Source organism: Charadrius vociferus, unplaced genomic scaffold (genome assembly GCF_000708025.1).
Source record: "Charadrius vociferus isolate BGI_N301 unplaced genomic scaffold, ASM70802v2 scaffold1, whole genome shotgun sequence".
NCBI classification, from domain to species: domain Eukaryota; kingdom Metazoa; phylum Chordata; class Aves; order Charadriiformes; family Charadriidae; genus Charadrius; species Charadrius vociferus.
The window spans coordinates 3,000,564-3,011,173 of NW_009647680.1; positions in this window are offsets into that span (position 1 = coordinate 3,000,564).

The following is a 10,610-nucleotide window of genomic DNA, read 5'->3' on the forward strand; positions in this document are numbered from 1 at the left end:
TTCCGCACCCTCACAGCAAGATTTGCCTGAAGCTGTATGAAAGCCTCAGCCATGTCTATGTAAGAACCAGGACTAACATTTGTCAGAAGTGATCTCTGCAGGTTTCTTCTCCAATCTTCTGCTTGAAGATCACACACATTAAAGCAATGGGTCTCAAAAAGCATAATTAAGGTTATAGTAGGGTCTTCATTAAGGGCAATTTTATTAAATGAAGATATTATGCTTTTATTCTATATTGCATTCAAACAGGAATTCAGGAAAGTTCTATACTTCACATGAGATCAGACTAAAAGTTTTCAGGGATTCCCTGGAGAGAATTTATTCTTTTATAATAGTCTTTACCTTAACTATTTAGCTGTAGAGTAGGGTAAGGAGACATCAGGTATCTCTTTATTCCTCCCTGTGGCTGCCCATAACTCCATTATACAGAGATGGGAAAATCTAATTGTTAAGAAGCTTCTGTTTCTGTCTCAAAAATTTTTCATCACATAGAAAAAAATTAGTAGCTTCAAATCTGAATGATAATTCAAAATCTATTTTTTTTTTGTGTACAGAAATTATGACAATATTTTGGTTTAAGCTAATAAAAATACCATCTTCTCAATCATCTGGAGGATTTTAGGCACATTTTGATCCTAATTTTAATTTTAATTTTTAATGTTTGTGGCTCAGATTAAATCTTGAAAGGAAAAGCTATTTTTGCCTGAAGAAAACTAAATCCAACAACACTGAAATTAGATGTTTAAACAACTTGTTTTGTCAAGAGCTACTTCTAGAAGAAAAAAAATTTTGGCTTCACTGAATGGGTATTTATTGAGAAAAATACAATCATTTTCTGGCAATTCTTATTTGCTTCCATGAACAAAAAGCCGTGTATTTTCTCTAACATTAACCATCTCAATTGTGTTGGTAGAGAGGATGGAGTGATGTTAACCAGATAAGGAGCTGGTTAGACTAACTTCCCTATCAGTGCCTTAGGAATTAGCAACTGGGTATTTTGGCTCAGTCCCAGTAGGAAAGACTGTAAAATCATTGAAGTTTATGATAAAATCTTTACTGTATATCTGCACAGCATTGTGTCCAAAGGAGCTTTACTCTCAGCTGGGGCCTTGAAGCAGAACTCTGATAGTAAAAGATAATAATTAACTGGAAAGGAAGAAAAGCAGAAAGGCAAAATTTGGGCCTATGGGATCTCTCTCTTGCTCTGTTACACTGATGGAGGTGATTATCTGCCATGTATATTTTTCAGGGGATAAAACCTAACAATATTCAGATAAAGAAATATAAATTGTAAAGGGTAAGTCAGTCTTGTACTGTCTTGTGTTGGATACCAGTGCCTTCCAAAATACATGGATGCCTTGAAAGTGTCTGAGGAAGAGCTAGTGCATTATAAGTGGAAAAACTTTTACCCAAAAAGTGTCTTTTCAAAGCCCAAAATGTTCATGAAACCCTTGAACTTGTTTTGAAGCTGCCATGTTTTTTACAAAGGGGTTCATCAAAGGACAGCATGTACCTGTACATTTTTCCTCCGGCACAACAGATCCAATCCACAGTAGTTGCGCCAGTTCAGGTAAGCTAATTGCAAGTGAATTCCAAATATTGTGCATTCACAACTGCTCACAGCTAAGCAATCACATGGGTATAGATATTTCAGCAGAACTGTTCCTGAAAAACTATCTGCATAAAGTTGTTTACTTGGGAATAAGTATTCAAGCATGAAATAGCTACTATCCTTTACCTTCATAACATATATTAATCTGATTTAACTGCTAGATGTGGATGGACACAGTATAAAATTCTCATTTTCCATCCAAAGGTTGAATATAGGGTGGCGACACAGTCGAGGGCTCACTGAGAAAAGCAAAGCTTTCCCTTAGACTGAGCTGCTGCATCAGGTACATCCTACAGCTTGTCCTTACCTCAAACATATGGTGGTGAGTGAACCTTTGAAGTCCCTGCAGAGCCTCACCTCTGTTTATAGTCACTGCAAGATCCTGGCCATTTCTGCTTTAAACCTTCTAGTGGTCTGGGCAAGAATATCATCCCTTTTCTGAAGTGTGTGCTAGTCTTAGGGCAGACCTCCAAAGCATTTTTCCCAACTTCAGGGTCCCCAAGGAGAGCAGGTTTTTTTTTTCCCCTTGCTTTGTTATAACCCCAAGCCAAATCATACAAAGGTCCCTTCTGAACCTTGTATAGCTCTATTGGCACAGCAGGGGGCAAGGGGAATTGTGATGCTCAGGAGACTACACCATGAGTGAGAGGACGTTTCAAATTAGTAGGAACACTCCTTTTAACCCCTAAAATCTTTAAAATCTTTTTACCTCTTTGGTGAAGGAATTTCCATGTTCCCTAGATAGCAGATTCTGCTGCTATACACGGCTCGTTGCTTTTTAGCCCAGGAAATGAAAATAGCCCCATTAGTAGAAAATTATATTAATTTTATTAGAATGTTATTCAAGAACATTAAAAAATATTAGTGTCTTTTTATGGTTCTGTTTTTTTTTTTGCTTTCTGTTTTATCTAACAAGGATCATTAGCGCTCAGAGAACAGTTCTGTTATCTTGCACATGTTGCTAAACAAGTCAACATGTTTCAGGTATATTACACAGAACACATTAAAATGAAAGACCTCACCTTTAAAAGCTCACAGTACCCTTATTATTATACATGTCCAAAATTTTCATACTCTTACTTACAATAAATACGAATTGAATATATTATTCTGGAAGCTGCGCGATTAAGAATAATGGAGTAGTTTACATAGTAATATACTGTTTGCCAGGAATAAGGATACCTGCACTGGTCCCTGTCTGTTGGTGATAAAATAAAATAAGAATGCTAATGTAGGCTTATGCTAAAATAAAATGTGCCGACAGACATTATGCTTCACGGGAGATAAGCCTGCTTTCCACTCTTCCAGACTGCTGCTAACCTCATCTTCTGGGACTAGCACATTTGTCCTCATCTTTTCTTGCGTTTGCCACAGAGGTCACACTCCATTATGTTGCTCATCTGAGGAAGAGTGGTAGAAGTCAGAGTGGTACTTAAGGCTAGGAAGGGTTCTAAACAGAGTAAGTGGACACTCTATGCACAGAAACGTCCTGCTCTAGGCAGATACATACCAGCCCATCATTTCTGTGCATGAATAGAAGAACCATAATTGGCAGCACTTTATATAATGGACTGTTTTCCATTCTGTCTTCAGCTACAGAGACATTAATTTGCTAAAGCTGCGATGATGTGACAGGCCTTTGCGCTTAGGTGAGACTGAAGTGCTCCAGAGGCCAGGGTCCCCAGGGAGAATATTGTCTCTCTCCATTTTCCCTTTTCAAGCATGCAGAAGTCATATACATATTTTTGCTGTCCCTTTATTCCCTCCTCAGCTTTTTCTCATTCTGCCTGCAAGTTCATGCCAGCCCTGCGATGCTTCCAGCTGATCTCTGTACAGGCTCCCACATTGTCACCAGGAGACCCAAACCGCCTTTGGCTGGAGAGCACTGTGCTTTAGTAAACTCTCAAAGGATACAGGCTTTTTCAAACTGTACCCCAGGAACCTGTGAAGAGATCTGTGAGTGATTCTCAACCCTCAGAAAACAAGCAGCAGAGGATTGAAGAGAAACACGGACTGGGGAGACAATCTCTTACAGCAAGAAAAGTCAGAAAGGGATGGCAGTGAGACAGTTGAGCTGCCACCTGATAGATGACTGACTGTTAGTGCTTGCTGTGCCCAAGGTCAAAACCACAGCCCGATTCACCAAGGGAATTATTAGTAAGAGCTTTTTCCCCTGGTTCAGTATCTCTGTTGAATTCAACAGTGGAGACTTAAACCCTAGTTTCTTATCGCTCATCCCCAGGTTCCCATTCTCCCCATTGAATGCAATTGCCTTACTGGAGCAGTCCCTCCCTGCCCAGCCAGCATGGAAGCCCACCATCCCACACGTGTGTGTAACGTGGGAGGGGGCCAGTGCAAACGTCCTGCCTAGCAGGTGAGATGCCTCCCTGAGCTCCTCTAATAATGCACCTGATTTTTCAATGTAGGTGCGTGCACAGTCGGCTGTTTTCCTCTAAACGAGTGGGTTTTTTTCCATGATCAGGAGGCGACTTGACCTTTGACAAAGAGTTCTGAGCACTGTGTTTGCCAGCGGGACACAGGGTGACACTATTTTTACTCTGTGCTATGCTCGTTTTCTTTCTGGCCATGGGTACATAAAAGAAGGGGAACTCATGGATTTGACTGACGTGCTTGATAATTCTTTTCAACCAGAGCTCACCTATGTAGATATGTATTAAAAAAACAAACAAAAAACCCACCCTAGTCCCTCCTGGTAAGCACACCTCCGTGTCTGCGTTGTCCCCATTGCCAAGCCCCGATACTGCTGGCAGTCCATGCAGGACCGGGCACTGGACCGCAGCTTTCTTTCATCATGGGTTCATGGCTTCCAGTTACTGCTGGCAGGTTCTGGGAGTTTACATCAGTTTTCTTTTAGGCACTGGAAACAACAGCAGCTACTGCATGCTGAGCATTGCTGATAAAATCATCAAACTTGCTAGCATTTTGGTAAATAATGCTCTTGGTGGAAACCAGCAAAGACATAAAGAGAAACCTGGGTGGTGGTTTGCAGATACAGCTGGTCCTTTTCATCAGAGAGAACAGAAGAAGGCAGGCCATGCAGTGGACTGGATACTAGAAGGGGTTTTGGGAAGTCCTCATGGGGGAGTGGACTACAGACCATATGAGCCGCAGGGTAGGCCACCAAGAACCCCTTTGGCAGGAGTCCCCACATCACTAACGGACACCTTCATGTCCCAGCCCCAAATGTGTCACGGACACCAATGGAGAACCGAGGGCAGAGTCTGTGCTTGAGAGAGGACGGCAGCAAAGAAAGTAGAGGATTTGACACAAGGAGAACAGAACAAGTGAAGCCCAGGAAAAGAAGGGAAGTATAGAGAAATGGAGATACGGACTAGGCAGCCATATCACCTTCTTCTTCTGCCCCCGTAGTCACACACTCTGCCTCTTCCCAGTCTTTTTTCCTTATTTTGGCTCTTCAAAATGAGTTGGAGACCTCTTGCTAGGGGATTTGGAAAATCACAGTGAATCCACTAGTCCAGAGCAGGTTTTCCCTCTACCTTTTTCCTACCTTTTGATATCTAAAAAAAATCCCTCACCAGAAGACAGGAGTCTTAGGTTAAGATGACATACAAAGGGACTCCTGCTGGTAAATAACTATGCTTATTATTACCAGAACGGATGCTCTAATGAGCCTGTGAGCTGCTGACAACAGCATTGCTCGGGCACTTCTATAACCCATGTGCTGTCCACAGCAGATGTACTATTAGCAGATAAAACCCACACTTGCCTGATGAACTGGATTAGAAATCTAATCCAGAAAGACAGGCTGCTAAGACTTTGCATTAAAAGGTAACTGCAATTGCCCACTCCTCAAGTCCATGTGGAAAAAGAAAAGCAGGAAAAGGCAAGATTTAGTATTTATTCCTTGAGCCCTCAGACTGTAGTTTTCTGTCCCTGAATGTGGTGCGTTCAGAGGTCTGCTCACAGAGGCATATGGGAATGCCTGACTTAGAGCTGTTGTCCTGGTTTGAGGTAAAACAGGATCAATTTTGTTCAGTAACTTTGCTTCTTAGCTGGGCCTTTTCTAAATTCATAGCATACAGTGTAGACACTGTTCACTCTCAGAGTGATCAGACCTGTGTTTACAGCTGATGCCCAGGCATGGGATGCAGAGAGGCTCTGCTTATACTCGTTGCTATAACCCCCAAGGGCAGAAAACTTTGTTATTGGCCCCGTTGGAGGGTCGGAAGCGGAAAAGCGTAGAGGGGTCGCATCTGCGGGGAGGAGAGGACAGGACAGGTGACCCAAAACTGACCAACAGGGTATTCCATCCCATCTGCCTCATGCTCAGTGTAAAAGCTGAGGGATCAAAGGGTCAGGTCTCTTTCTTCAACGGCCAACGTCTGAGGAGGACTCTGTTCGTCTGCCTTTGATCCTGATCCTGAATCCTGATCTGGAATCCAGTTCCTGTCTGTCACTGAGTCCATCCTGGGACTGCCCCAGTGCCAGCCGGTGTCGTGATTGTCATCCTGGGAGCTGGATACGGTTTTGTATATATTTCATTATTTCCTTTTTATTTTTATTATTAATATTTCATTGAAGTAGTTTAGTTCCTTCTAAACTCCTAAGTCTCTTTTTCCCTCCTCTGTCTCTCCTTTTGAAGAGAGGTGGTGGGCAGCATCTGTCGGTCCCATCTGGGGTGCCCGAAGTCCCTAGTGTTCAGTTCGGCCTAAACCATGACAGCCATTGATGGAAGCCCAGCATAGGTACTGAAGTGCTACAGCCTTTATCAGAAAAAATTACTAATGAGAATGAAGTTTCTACTGTGAGGGACCCACAGGGCCTGTCTCTTGGCTCAAGTGGAGCAGTTCAGCTGCTCTCTCCTGTTTAGGATTCCCTTAACAAGGAGTCTTCTGGTTGCGAGCTTAGCTGTGGAGTTGGCAGGCTGTTCTTCCTTAGTTCTTCAGGCACATGGCGTGTCCCAAGGCTGGAGCAAAGATAGGCTGTACTTACACAGGCAGGGGAGCAGCTAGCATTTAGCTTTTTACCTTGTGAGAGCTTCTTCTGATAGCTGTTACCATCAAGCGCTCGTGATCCTTCTGCATCCTGCTGAGGACCTCTCAGCATGTGTGTTACTTGGTGGTCCTCCATGCCTATGTTTGTAGCTTGCTTTTGTAGTGGGTCTTGGGAAAGCATTTGAGCAACACACAAAACCAGCTTTGCCCTGTGACATCAATGAGAATTTAGCAGTTCATTATATGAAAATCACATCCATCATTACATAAAATCCAAGCTGGCAAAACAGATCTAAAAAGAACCTCATGATGCTGAATAATTTATTCTCTTGCCCCAGACTCACCATTGTGATGCTATCTGCCATGTGTTTGCTCAGACTATTCTTGTAAAGATTGCAGTGATGGAGATCCACTGCTTCATTCTTCTTCTGCTGAATGTTTTCGTAATATCTAACGCAAACTCCTTTGCAAACTCAATCCATGGGACGTGCTCTGAACATAGGCTTCCTATCTTTCTTTGAGCACATGTTGGTGGAAAAAAGGTATATTATTATGAGGAAAACCAAAAATATACAAATTAAAAAACAAAGCCTGAAGACCAGGAATGGTAGGAGCTGCTAGGCAGTGTGTCAAAAGTGGTGTATTTTCCTGTTTCCAGGTGGTAGGAGTGAAGTTCTTACTGTTTCAGGTTCCCCCAAGAAAGAGGAAGGAAAAATTACATTTACAGTAAGAACAGGACATTCATACAGGAGCAAAAAAAAATGCACAGTTTTTCTTGGAGGAGTCATTTCATCCTGGCAGAGTCTCTAAACTGTTATACTGGGACTTCCTTTGCTTGTCCATCATAACCAGCATGAATCTATATATGTCTATCTTCTCGTCTGGTGCAAGTACTCCTGGCATTGTGCACTTAAATGTAGGGTTATATCTTGAACTAACTGCCATGCTATTATGAAGGCCTTTGGAGAGGGATTTCTCCATTCAGGAGTGTCATTGCAGTATATTTATTTGCTTTCCACCATGTTCTTTAATAGACCTTTAGCAATGGTAACTGCCAATGCAGATTTACCGTTTGACTGGCCATGGTCTGGTGATGACTAAGCAGTGATGACTAAGTGCCCATTTCTAAGGAAAATGCACAAAGTCATTCCAAGCAAACTGAGATCCTCGCTCTGAAAATGTCACAGCTGGAGACACAGTGCTTGCTAAAACACTTTGCTGCTTTCACTGCAATGGTCACTTAGATACCCTCCAGCATTTTCTCATTCCCACGAGGGTGAATATCAGTGCACAAACAGGAGTTATAGTTTGCGCAATTTACTGTGAAAATAAGGTCTAGTTTTCTTTTCCCTAGACCTGCTGGCAATGACATTTCCTTAGCAGGGATATATTTACTAGGGAGGCTAACGGCTATTTATACCACAAGATTTTTTTTTTCACTTGGGCTTATCTTTAGTGCTTCTAACAGGTTGAGACCTGTTGACTGTCTGCATTTCTAAGGGCAAGGCCTCTGTCCGTATCACAATGGCATGTCCTCAGATGCACATGTATGCACATGCAAGATGTATGTCTTTGGTTAATGCATAGCACTTGTGTGCTATGTGAGATGGCTACATGAGAGGAGATGATGGTGTGCATCCTGCCTCCTCAGCTAGTTGTGGCTTCCTGGGGTCTCCAACAGTCCTGGAAGTCATTTTGTGAGTAACTGCATTTACTGGAGTCAGATAAAGGCACCATCTGTCTTGCTTTTACCTGGAAAGGGGATCAGATCATCAGTCCCAGGAGAGAAGATCAGCAGTGTTTCAGTGGTGACATCTAGGGGGGGTGGTTGACCCTGGCTGGATGCCAGGTACCCACCAAAGCCACTGTTTCACTCCCCTCCTCCGCTGGACAGGGGAGAGAAAATATAACGAAAAGCTTGTGGCTCAAGATACGGACAGGGAGATCAATAACAAATTACCATAATGGGCAAAACAGAATCGATTCAGGGAAATTAATTTAATGTATTGCCAATTAGAAGTCAGAGTAAGGTAATGAGAAAGAAAAACCAAATCTTAAAACACCTTCCCCCCACCCTTCCCGTCTTCTCAGGCTCAACTTCACTCCCGATTTCTCTACCTTCTCACCCTGAGCAGCACAGGTGGACGGGGAATGGAGGTTGTCATCAGTTCATCACACGTTGTCTCTGCCACTCCTTCCTCCTCAGAGGGAGGACCCCTCACACTCTTCCCCTGCTCCAGCGTGGGGTCCCTCCCATGGGAGACAGTCCTCCACGAACTTCTCCAGCATGGGTCCTTCCCACAGGGTGCAGTTCTTCATGAACTGCTCCAGCGTGGGTCCCTTCCATGGGGTGCAGTCCTTCAGGAACAGACTGCTCCAGCGTGGGTCCCCCACGGGGTCACAAATCCTGCCAGCAAAACTGCTCCAGTGTTGGTTCCTCTCTCATGAGGCCACAGGTCCTGCCAGGAGCCTGCTCCAGAGTGGATTCTCCACAGGGTCACCACCTCTTTCGGGCATCCACCTGCTCCAGTGTGGGGTCTTCCATGGGCTGCAGGTGGGTCTCTGTTCTACCGTGAACCTCCATGGGCTGCAGGGGGACAGCCTGCCTCACCATGGACTTCACCATGGGCTGTGGCGGAATCTCTGCTCCAGCACCTGGAGCACCTTCTCCACCTCTTTCTTCATCAACTTTGGTTTCTACATAGTTGACGGGAGAAGAGGGTATTATCGAGTTTGCCTGCGACCAGCCAAGGGATCCTGTACCAAGCAAAAAGGAACAGCGTGCTAGTTCCTCAGCGTGCTAGGGCCTGCAGCCGTTTGCTCCAAAAAGTGCTGGCTACACTGCAGCATGCTTAAAGCCTTACGTAGATGAGCCAGGAGCTCATGGGGCAACAGGAGCCAATGGGGAGGCACTGTTAATACACGGAAAAGGAATGACGCTTGGAGAGCAGCGCAAAGTAATTACAACTGCTCCAGCTAAGTCTGCCTCAATGAAGACATGGCTGAAGTGCCTCTATGCAAATGCACATAGCATGGGGAACGAACAGGAGGAGCTAGAGATGTGTGCACGCCTCCAAGGCTATGATCTCACTGGCATCGTAGAAACATGGTGGGATGACTCCTACGACTGGAGTGTTGCCACAGAAGGCTACAGGCTTTTCAGGAGAGACAGGCAAGGGAAACGAGGAGGCGGTGTTGCCTTATATGTTAAGGAGCATCTGGAATGCATTGAACTCAGCCTAGGGATGGATAAAGAGCCAACTGAGAGCCTATAGGTCAGGATTAAAGGGAAATCAGGAGCAGGGGACATTACAGTGGCAGTTTGCTATAGGCCACCCAACCAAGAAGATTGAGCAGATTAAGCCCTCTACAGACAGATAGGAGCAGCATCACGTTCGCAAACCCTGGTTCTCATGGGTGACTTCAACCACCCTGACATCTGTTAGAACAGTAACACAGCCAGGCATAGCAATCTAGGAGGTTCTTGGATTGCATTGACAACAACTTCCTTCTCCAAGTGGTTGAGGAGCCAACGAGGAGAGGAGCTGTGCTGGACCTTGTTCTTACCAGCAAGGAGGGGCTGGTAGACAGTGTCAGACTCAAGGGTAGCCTGGGAGGTAGTGACTATGAAATGGTCGAGTTCAAGATCCTCGAGGCAGCAAGGAAAGTGTGCAGCAAACTGACCACCCTGGACTTTGGGAGAGCTGACTTTGGCCTCTTGAAGAATCTGCTTAGTATGGTGCCATGAGATGAAGCACTGGAGGGAAGAAGGGCCCAAGAAAGTTAGTTAATATTCAAGGATCACCTCCTCCAAGCTCAGGGGCAATGCATCCCTACAAAGAGGAAGGCAGGCAGAAAAGCCAGGAGGCCTGCGTGGATGAATGAGGAGCTCCTCAACATGATCAAAAGCAAAAAGGAGGCCTACAGGGAGTGGAAACAGGGGCTGGTAGCCTGGGAGGAATACAGAGGGATCGTTCAAGCAGCCAGGGATCGAGTCAGACAAGCTAAAGCCCAGATAGAAC